This window comes from Capricornis sumatraensis, chromosome 5, assembly GCF_032405125.1.
Source record: "Capricornis sumatraensis isolate serow.1 chromosome 5, serow.2, whole genome shotgun sequence".
Taxonomy (NCBI): Eukaryota; Metazoa; Chordata; class Mammalia; order Artiodactyla; family Bovidae; genus Capricornis; species Capricornis sumatraensis.
The window spans coordinates 94,076,194-94,086,643 of NC_091073.1; the positions used below are offsets into that span (position 1 = coordinate 94,076,194).

A 10,450-nucleotide genomic window follows, 5' to 3' on the forward strand; every position below is an offset into this window, starting at 1 on the left:
GCTTTATATACATAGCCTGCACAGTTACATTGAAAGCAAGACCATTGATCCCATTATTTGATACAGAGTGAACAACAATAGAGATCCATTTGGAAAGTTTCCTTTTATCATCTGAAACCTGACAAAAACCAACCAGTTTTTGTCAACACTAGCTTGTTGAAAGAAAAACTTTATCTTGAACTGCTGAGAAGAGGTGACAGGAGCCTATGTCCACACTCTTAATATGTTAAGAGAAAGCAAGTAGGATTTCTTCCATGGTAGCGCCGAAGAATTGATGCTTTTGAACGGTGGTGTTGGAGAAGACTCTTGAGAGTCCCTAGGACTGCAAGGAGATCCAACCAGTCCATTCTGAAGGAGATCAGCCCTGGGATTTCTTTGGAAGGAATGATGCTACAGCTGAAACTCCAATACTTTGGCCACCTCATGCGAAGAGTTGACTCATTGAAAATGACTCTGATGCTGGGAGGGATTGGGGGCAGGAGGAGAAGGGAACGACAGAGGATGAGATGGCTGGATGGCATCACTGACTCGATGGACGTGAATCTGAGTGAACTCCGGGAGTTGGTGATGGACAGGGAGGCCTGGCGTGCTGCAATTCATGGGGTCGCAAAGAGTCGGACACGACTGAGAGACTGAACTGAACTGAACTGAAGGTAGAAAGACCAAAAGCACGAAGAGAAGGGGATGACAGAGGATGAGATGGTTGGATGGTATCACTGATTCAATGCACATGAGTTTGAGTAAACTCCGGGAGTTGGTGATGGACAGGGAAGCCTGGCATGCTGCAGTCCATGGGGTCACAAAGAATTGGACAGGACTGAGCAACATAACTGAACTGAAGGCAGTGCAATTAAAATCCTGAACCTGTCAGCTTAAGCTAAGCAGGAACAGACTGGATCAGTATTTGGTGATGTCTCTGAGGAACACCTTCTGTAGAATAGCTATTTTAAGAAATAATTCAACAACAGGGCTACTTTGAAGTCAGTTCTGAACCAGCCTTCTGGCCAGGTGTTCAGGGAGTGCTCTACCAGTGGAAATGCTGTGTTAGTGATGATTCTCACTTTTGCTTAGTTATATTTGAGATCGTTATTCATCATGGGAGACTTGGCTTTACTGTGCAGGGTGATCATCACCTGCAGTCCTGGAATGAGTAATATTCAAACTGAAACCTGTTGGGAGAATGCTGTTTACTATCCAGTTAGTAAGGCAGCATTTACACTTCATCCTCTTCCTCTGATCCTCCAATGCCCAAGATGTTCTGAAAAAAGAAGGAAAGAAAGAATAGGCCACTTGCTTCATGGGATATCATATAAAAACCACAAACAAATGCAAAGCAAGTGGTGACAGGGAAAAAAATTCCACTAAACTGATATTTGATATCTCAAGGGAAAAAAAAAATAAAATGGAAGTAAGCTTCATTATGAAAAGGGTGAATGGAGCCATTTAAAAAGAGCCACATATTTAATAATATACTGTTAATGGTCTTATACAAGTTGTATGAACTACTGTGAAAAAATAAGTAGTTATTTAGATTTGAGTTAGGGTGGCAAGATATAATAATATTATGTAAGTATTTAAAAATTTCATCCCCCTCACTCAAGAAGACTCTGTATTTGCCTCCCTGACTTTTGTTGTTGGCTTAGCTAATAGATAAGAAGAGATGACATGATTATATCTGGAACACTACTGATAAGCAAATAAGGCAGGTGACCAAGTGATCCTTCCAAGGGGTGGGGGGGAAGGTGAGGGGGTGGAGAAATGTTGACAAAAATTCCAAGCTGCAAAAGACTCCATTGATGGATGCTAAGGAGAGAGTCTCTGCAAGTTGATGCAGTGGACAGGAGTGGAGTGAGAATACATGCATGGATAGGGAAGAGTGAGAATATATGCATGGCCAGAAAGTTAGGGAGACAGCAACATAACGAAGTGGGAGCAGCTTGTCTTATGAATAAATACTTTGAGGGCTAGATGACTAGTAGTTCTGGTGTAGACTGCAGTTCAGTTCAGTTCAGTTCAGTCGCTCAATCGTGTCCAACTCTTTGCGACCCCATGAACTGCAGCACGCCAGGCCTCCCTGTCCATCACCAACTCCCGGAGTTCACGCAAGCTCACGTCCATCGAGTCCGTGATGCCATCCAGCCATCTCAACCTCTGTCGTCCCCTTCTCCTCTTGCCTCCAATCCCTCCCAGCATCAGAGTCTTTTCTAATGAGTCTTTGCATGAGGTGGCCAAAGTATTGGAGTTTCAGCTTTAGCATCAGTCCTTCCAAATAAATCTCAGGGCTGATCTCCTTCAGAATGGACTGGTTGGATCTCCTTGCAGTCCAAAGGACTCTCAAGAGTCTTCTCCAAAACCACAGTTCAAAAGCATCAATATACAAGCAACTTATGCAGCTCAATTCCAGAAAAATAAACGACCCAATCAAAAAATGGGCCAAAGAACTAAATAGACATTTCTCCAAAGAAGACATACGGATGGCTAACAAACACATGAAAAGATGCTCAACATCACTCATTATCAGAGAAATGCAAATCAAAACCACAATGAGGTACCACTTCACACCAGTCAGAATGGCTGCAATCCAAAAATCTGCAAGCAATAAATGCTGGAGAGGGTGTGGAGAAAAGGGAACCCTCCTACACTGTTGGTGGGAATGCAGACTAGTACAGCCACTATGGAGAACAGTGTGGAGATTCCTTAAAAAATTGCAAATAGAACTACCTTATGACCCAGCAATCCCACTGCTGGGCATACACACCGAGGAAACCAGAATTGAAAGAGACACATGTACCCCAATGTTCATCGCAGCACTGTTTATAATAGCCAGGGCATGGAAACAACCTAGATGTCCATCAGCAGATGAATGGATAAGAAAGCTGTGGTACATGTACACAATGGAGTATTACTCAGCCGTTAAAAAGAATTCATTTGAATCAGTTCTGATGAGATGGATGAAACTGGAGCCGATTATACAGAGTGAAGTCAGCCAGAAAGAAAAACACCAATACAGTATACTAACACATATATATGGAATTTAGAAAGATGGCAATGATGACCCTGTATGCAAGACAGGAAAAAAGACACAGCTGTGTATAACGGACTTTTGGACTCAGAGAGAGAGGGAGAGGGCGGGATGATTTGGGAGAATGGCATTCTATAATGTATACTATCATGTAAGAATTGAATCGCCAGTCTATGTCTGACGCAGGATACAGCATGCTTGGGGCTGGTGCATGGGGATCACCCACAGAGATGTTATGGGGAGGGAGGTGGGAGGGGGTTTCATGTTTGGGAACACATGTAAGAATTAAAGATTTTAAAATTTAATAAAAAAAAAAAAGAAAAAAAAGAAAAAAAAAAAAAGCATCAATTCTTTGGCGCTTAGCTTTCTTCACAGTCCAACTTTCGCATCCATACATGACCACTGGAAAAACCATAACCTTGAAAAGACATACCTTTGTTGGCAACGTAATGTCTCTACTTTTGAATATGCTATCTCGGTTGGTCATAACTTTTCTTCCAAGGAGTAAGCGTCTTTTAATTTCATGTCTGCAGTCACCATGTGCAGTGATTTTGGAGCCCCCCAAAATAAAATCTGACACTGTTCCCACTGTTTCCCCATCTATTTCCTATATTATACAGGAGACAGGGATCAAGACCATCCTCATGAAAAAGAAATGCAAAAAAGCAAAATGGCTGTCTAGGAAGGCCTTACAAATAGCTTTGAAAAGAAGAGAAGTGGAAAGCAAAGGAGAAAAGGAAAGATATAAACATCTGAATGCAGAGTTCCAAAGAATAGCAAGGAGATATAAGAAAGCCTTCCTCAGCGATCAATGCAAAGAAATAGAGGAAAACAACAGAATGGGAAAGGCTAGAGATCTCTTCAAGAAAATTAGAGATACCAAGGGAACATTTCATGCAAAGATAGCCTCGATAAAGGACAGAAATTATATGGACCTAACAGAAGCAGAAGATATTAAGAAGAAGTGGCAAGAATACACAGAAGAACTGTACAAAAAAGATCTTCATGACCAAGATAATCACAATGGTATGATCACTCACCTAGAGCCAGACATTCTGGAATGTGAAGTCAAGTGGGCCTTAGAAAGCATCACTACGAACAAAGCTAGTGGAGGTGATGGAATTCCAGTGGAGCTATTTCAAATCCTGAAAGATGATGCTGTGAAAGTGCTGCACTCAATATGCCAGCAAATTTGGAAAACTCAGCAGTGGCCACAGGACTGGAAAAGGTCAGTTTTCATTCCAATGCCAAAGAAAGGCAATGCCAAAGAATGCTCAAACTACTGCACAATTGCACTCATGTCACACACCAGTAAAGTAATGCTCAAAATTCTCCAAGCCAAGCTTCAGCATTCTGTGAACCGTGAACTTCCAGATGTTCAAGCTGGTTTTCGAAAAGGCAGAGGAATCAAATTGCCAACATCCGCTGGATCATGGAAAAAGCAAGAGGGTTCCAGAAAAACATTTATTTCTGCTGGTTTTCAAAAAGGCAGAGGAATCAAATTGCCAACATCCGCTGGATCATGGAAAATGCAAGAGAGTTCCAGAAACACATCTATTTCTGCTTTATTGACTATGCCAAAACCTTTGACTGTGTGGATCACAATAAACTGTGGAGAATTCTGAAAGAGATGGGAATACCAGACCATTTGACTTGCCTCTTGAAAAACCTGTATGTAGGTCAGGAAGCAACAGTTAGAACTGGACATGGAACATCAGACTGGTTCCAAATAGGAAAAGGAGTACGTCAAGGCTGTATATTGTCACCCTGCTTATTTAACTTCTATGCAGAGTACATCATGAGAAATGCTGGGTTGGAAGCAGCACAAGCTGGAATCAAGATTGCCAGGAGAAATATCAATAACCTCAGATATCCAGATGACAACACCCTTATGGCAGAAATTGAAGAGGAACTAAAAAGCCTCTTGATGAAAGTGAAAGAGGAGAGTGAAAAAGTTGGCTTAAAGCTCAGCATTCAGATTGCAGTTAAGATGAATTAAAAAAAAATTCATTGGTTATAGTTACTTTGGGCTCCCTGGTTGGTTAGATGGTAAAGAATCCACCTGTGATGCAGGACACCCTGGTTTGATCCCTGGGTTGGGAAGATCCCCTGGAGAAGGAAATGGCTATCCACCCTAGTATTCTTACCTGGTGAATTCCATTGCAAAGAGACACATTCGACTGAACTACTAACACACGTAATTGCTTTACAGTGTTGTGTTAGTTTCCACTCTCAGTTTAGTTGCTCAGTCGTGTCTGACTCTTTGCGACCCCATGAATCGCAGCACGCCAGGCCTCCCTGTCCATCACCATCTCCCGGAGTTCACTCAGACTCAAGTTCATCGAGTCAGTGATGCCATCCAGCCATCTCATCCTCTGTCATCCCCTTCTCCTCCTGCCCACAATCCCTTCCATCATCAGAGTCTTTTCCAATGAGTCAACTCTTTGCATGAGGTGGACAAAGTACTGGAGTTTCAGCTTTAGCATCAGTCCTTCCAAAGAAATCCCAGGGCTGATCTCCTTCAGAATGGACTGGTTGGATCTCCTTGCAGTCCCAGGGACTCTCAAGAGTCTTCTCCAACACCACAGTTCAAAAACATCAATTCTTTGGCACTCAGCTTTCTTCACAGTCCAACTCTCACATTGATACATGACCACTGGAAAATCCATACAGCAAAGTAATTCAGCCATATGTACACATATATCCCCTCTTTTTTGAATTTCCTTCCCATTAGGTCACCACAGAGCATTGTGTAGAGTTCCCTGTTTTGTACAGTAGGTTCTCATTAATTATCTATGAATTTTTAATGCATTTTGGTTGTCAGACTAATGGTTTAAGCTTGTTTCTCTTTGTTTGTCTGTCTAAACCGTGCCCAGTTTAGCTTAGAGGAAGGACAGGTATATTCAGGGGTGATATTCAAAATAATACACGTTGGGCATAGGCCAATAATATGTTAACTGACGTGTAAGAATTGAGGGCAGCCATTATGCTGAACTGGTGTGTACCCTAAAAGTCACCATCAGTCTTAGATTTTAAGTTACCGTTAAGAACTATTAAGATATCAGTATTTTGTTATTTGTTGCTTTAAACAGAGTCCAATAGAATAGTGAATATTTTAGTTTTATAAATCACATCATTTTTCACAATCATTAGGTATTTGAAGCTACAGAATTAAATGAAATGATATTAAGCCTCAAGTGCTATAATGCTACATTGTGCTTTTCATATAATTGAGAATAAAGTTTAAAGAATCTGAGAACACAGATAATCAGGCTTGGATTTTTATAACCCTGATTATTTTTCCAGATATCAATGATGTAAAAATATTGAAAAGGGGGTTTTTAGAAATATAACTAGTAGACCGTACAATAGCAAATGTACATTTACTAACTTTTTTTTGCCATTTTAAATAAATTCTGGTACTCTCTAAATAAGGAAAAACTGTTTTTACTGGAATTGATATAAAAGTTTATAAGAAAAGAATTTTCTGATTATCAATTAATAAATCAATCTAATAATTTTAAAAACATGTATTATTCTGAATGAAAACTTCATGTATGGTATTGAAATCATTTTTTTAATACTGAAAAATGCAGCATTAGTAAAAAATTGAGAGGTAACGAGTAGCATTTTTCCTGGATGAAATCTGTGAAATTAATATATTTGAATTGGAATACTAATAACAGTAAAAAACATTAAAAAATACATGATCATTCAGAACAAAAGTTTTTGCCTTTCTTAAACACTTAGCTCTGTGGATTTAAGCAAAGAATGTTTGGATTCAACCCACATGCCTGAGCAACTGGTTGGTCGGCCCAAGCTGGTGGGAGGCGGATGTGAGTTGGACTGGGTCAAGATGGCAGTGCCAGTGATGCAGGCAGTGAGAGCTTCATCTGGATGCTTTCCTAGTATGTCTCAATCACATGTCAGCACAGAGAAGGAGGAGGTGATGGGGTTGTGTATAAGGGCATTGAATGGTGATTTAAGTAGTGACTCCAAATTTACATATACTGGAACTGAAATCTGTACTGTTGCTGAAAAGTTGACATCAACATAAGTGTTTATGTTCATTTTGTCATCATCTTGCAATGTTCTGATAAGAGGAAAGATAGAGTGGAAATTTCTCCAAATAGTTGTCTGTGGCCTCAACAGAGGCAGAGAGCTTGGCTGAACTAACAGGTCACCCGATGAGAGTTGCAGGCTGGTATTATTTCCATCCTCATATAACTGTTTGGCCTTCACTTGTTGATTTTCACACCAAGCCATGTACCAGATGATGGATCAAGGCATTGTCAAGCTTATATTTTCCTGTTTCATAGGAGATAAATGTACAAAGACTGGATGGGTAATCTACACTTGCTTTCAATCCATACAGGTCCAAAAGAGCTCAGAATATGAGTGAATTGGAATCCCAATTTATATTGTACCTCATGTGACTATTGGAGAAAGGTCCATATGGACATTTGTAGGCAAAGTGATGTCTCTGTTTTTTCAATATGCTGTCTAGGTTGGTCATTGCTTTTCTTCTAAGGAGCAAGCATCTTTTAATTTCATGGCTATAATCACCATCTAAAGTGATTTTCTCAGCCAAGAAAATAAAGTCTGTCACTGTTTCCATTCTTTCCCCATCTGTTTGCCATGAAGTGATAGGACCGGATGCCATGATTTTTATTTTTTAAATGTTGAGTTTTAAGCCAGCTTTTTTATTCCCCTCTTCCATCAAGAGGATCTTTAATTCCTCTTCACTTTCTTCCTTGGTCTCATCTGCATATCTGAGGTTGTTGATATTTCTCCCAGCAAACTTCATTACAGCTTGTGCTTCATCCGGCCCAGCATTTCACATGATGTACTCTGCATGTAAGCTAAATAAGCAGGGTGGCAATATACAGCCTTGACGTACTCCTTTCCCAATTTGGAACCAGTCCATTTTTCCATGTTCAATTCTAACTGTTGCTTCTCGACCTGCATACAGATATCTCAGGAGGCAGGTAAGTTGGTCTGCTATTCCCATGTCTTTAAGAATTTTCCACAGTTTGTTGTGATCCACAGAGTCAAAGGCTTCAGCATAATCAATGAAGCATAAGTAAATGTTTTTCTGGAATTCTCTTGCTTTTGTGATGATCAATGGATGTCAGAAATTTGATATCTGGTTCCTCTGCCTTTTCTAAATCCAGCTTGAATATCTGAAATTTCTCAGTTCACATACTGCTGAAGCTTCACTTGGAGAATTTTGAGCATTATTTTGCTTGAGATGAGTACAACTGTGTGTTAGTTTGAACATTCTTTGGTATTGCCTTTCTTTTGTATTGGGATGAAAACTGACCTTTTCCACTCCTGTGGCCATTGCTGAGTTTTCCAAATAGCTGGCATACTGAGTGGAGCTCTTTCACATCATCATCTTTTAGAATTTGAAATATCTCAGCTGGAATTCTATCAGCTCCACTAGCTTTGTTTGAAGTAATGCTTCTTATGGCCCACTTGACCTCCCATTCCAGGATGTCTAGCTTTAGGTAAGTGACCACACCATTGTGGTTATCTGGATCATTAAGACCTTGTTCTTGTATAGTTCTTCTGTGTATTCTTGCCACCCCTTCTTGATCTCTTCTGCTTCTGTTAGGTCCATACAATTTCTGTCCTTTATTGTGCCCATCTTTGCATGAAATGTTCCCTTGGTGTCTCTAATATTCTTGAAGAGATCTCTAGTCTTTCCTATTCTATTGTTTTCCTCTATTTCTTTGCATTGATCACTTAGAAAGGGTTTCTTATCTCTCCTTGCTATTCTTTGTAACTCTGCATTCAGATTGATATATCTTTCCTTTTCTCTTTTGCTGTTTGCTTCTCTTCTTTTCTCAGCTATTTTTAAGGCCTCCTCAGACAACCATTTTGCCTTTCTGCATTTCTTTTTCTTGGGGATGGTTTTGATCACTGCCTCCTGTAAAATTCTACCTGTCAGATCTCATCCCTTGAATCTTTTTGTCACTTCTACAGTGTAATCATACAGGATTTGATTCAGGTCATACCAGAATGGTCTAGTGGTTTTCCCTACTTTCTTCAATTTAAGTCTGAATTTTGCAATAAGGAGTTCATGATCTCAACTTCAGTTAGCTCCTAATCTTGTTTGTGCTGACTCTATAGGGCTTCTCCATCTTTGGCTGCAAAGAATATAATCAATATGATTTTGATGTTGACCATCTGGTGATGTCCGTGTGTAGAGTCGTCTTTTGTGTGTGGTAGAGGGAGTTTGCTATGATCAGTGCATTCTCTTGGCAAAAATCTGTTAGTCTTTGCCCTGCTTCATTTTGAACTCCAAGGCCAAACTTGCCTATTACTCCAGGTATCTCTTGACTTCCTACTTTTGCACTACAGTCCCCTATGATGAAAAGGATATATTTTTTGTGTGTTATCTATAGAAGGTCTTATATGTCTTCATAGAATCATTCAACTTCAGCTTCTTCAGAATTAGTGTTTGGGGCATAGACTTGGATTATTGTGATATTGAATGGTTTGCCTTGGAGATGAACGGAGATCATTCTGTCATTTTTGAGATTGCACACAAGTACTGCATTTTGGACTCTTGTTGACTATGAGGACTACTCCATTTCTTCTAAGGGATTCTTGCCCAATGTAGTAGATGTAATGGTCATCTGAATTAAATTCGCCCATTCTGGTCCATTTCATTTCCTTGATTCCTAAATTGTTGATGTTCTTTCTAGCCATCTCCTGTTTGACCACTTCCTGATTCAAGGATGTAATATTCCAGGTCCCTATGCAATATTATTCTTTACAGCATCTGACTTTGCTTCCATCACCAGTCACATCCACAACTGGGTTTTATTTTTGCTTTGACTCAGCCTTTTAATTCTTTCTCCACTCTTCTCCAGTAGCATATTGGGCACCTACTGATCTGGGGAGTTCATCTTTCATTGTCATATCTTTTTGTATTTTTATACTGTTCATGGGATTCTCAAAACAAGAATAGTGAAGTGGTTTGCCATCCCCTTCTGCAGTGGACCATGTTTTGTCAGAACTCTCCACCATGATCCGTCTTCGGTGGCCCTCCATGACATGGTTCATTGTTTCACTGAGTTAGACAAAGCTTTGAGCCAAGGGATCAATTTGGTTAGTTTTCTGTAACTGTGGTTTCCATTCTGTCTAAATGGAATGTATGATGGTAAGCCACTCTGGAAAAAAGAGTTTGGAAACTTCTACCAAAGTTAAACATACACATAATTTATTACCCAGTAGTTATTTTCCTGTGCATTTATCCCAAAGAAATGAAAACCTATTTTGGCACCAAAATTTCTATACAGATGTTCTTAGCACTTTCATTTGTAATAACCCCAAATGAAACAACCTAGGTCCTGCAGTTGAGTGTGTGGTTAAAGCAACTATGCACATCATGTGATGTTATCCTGCAGTGTAAGGGAG

General features: G+C 39.9%; 1 pseudogene; it reads left to right on the forward strand.

The window, feature by feature from the left end:
• Positions 1 to 6,878: 6,878 nt before the first annotated feature.
• LOC138079730 (lys-63-specific deubiquitinase BRCC36 pseudogene) lies at positions 6,879 to 7,529 on the forward strand (annotated as a pseudogene).
• Positions 7,530 to 10,450: the final 2,921 nt, after the last annotated feature.